Source organism: Penaeus monodon, chromosome 15, assembly GCF_015228065.2.
Source record: "Penaeus monodon isolate SGIC_2016 chromosome 15, NSTDA_Pmon_1, whole genome shotgun sequence".
NCBI classification, from domain to species: Eukaryota; Metazoa; Arthropoda; class Malacostraca; order Decapoda; family Penaeidae; genus Penaeus; species Penaeus monodon.
This window is the reverse complement of record NC_051400.1, coordinates 19,943,948-19,944,653: the sequence shown is the minus strand read 5'-3', so window position 1 is coordinate 19,944,653 and position 706 is coordinate 19,943,948. Positions and strand designations below refer to the sequence as shown.

The following is a 706-nucleotide window of genomic DNA, read 5'->3' as shown; positions in this document are numbered from 1 at the left end:
ATTTTCAGGGATTTATAATTCATGATAAATTATAATAGAAAAAGATGTTAATAATTCATCAGAAATTTAAAGAAAGGGGAAGAAGGGGAGATCGGGAGGGAAATAGTTGTTTTAAAGCCTTTGTGGTAAACAAAATTAAAGTACCCAAAACCCCCCAATATTACCTTGCCCGTGGGGGCAGTAATAGTATAAAAAAAAGTTAATCTTAAAACCTAGGCAATATTTTAAAATTTTTTTTCCCGATATAAAATTATTTTGAGCGTATTTTTTGTTTGTTTTTGAGTTTCACAAACTCAACATTTTATGAAAAAATGGATGGCTTTTAAACCCCCGACAAGCCAAAATTTAAGTCATTATATTTTGATATCATTACATCTTTCAGTAACATTTTTTTTGTCAAAGATTTGTATTCTGGGCATTGCCAGGATTTTTTGAAGATTTAAGGTGTTGGTTAGGAGGACTTGGTATGATAGATACAAAATATTATATTATTTTATCAGTAAGAAATATTACAGTAATCAATGAGTCAGACTTCTGAGAAAGATATTTTGCTGTCTTCCACAAAACCTCATGAACTAAAGTCTACTTAACTTAGCAAGATGATAAATTTTTCTTTTCACAAAAATTTCCCCCCAAAAATTTTTTAACAATGTTTTCTTGAAAAATACATGCTGTAGATAAAAGTGTAAGTTATCTATTTTAGTTT

At 28.6% G+C, this 706-nt stretch overlaps 1 protein-coding gene across 1 annotated transcript in view; it reads left to right on the top strand.

Annotated features, from left to right (window-relative positions):
* The window catches only part of LOC119582247, a gene marked incomplete at its 3' end in the record, with an annotated part of 30,509 nt that overhangs the window by 1,539 nt on the left and 28,264 nt on the right, over positions 1-706 (top strand).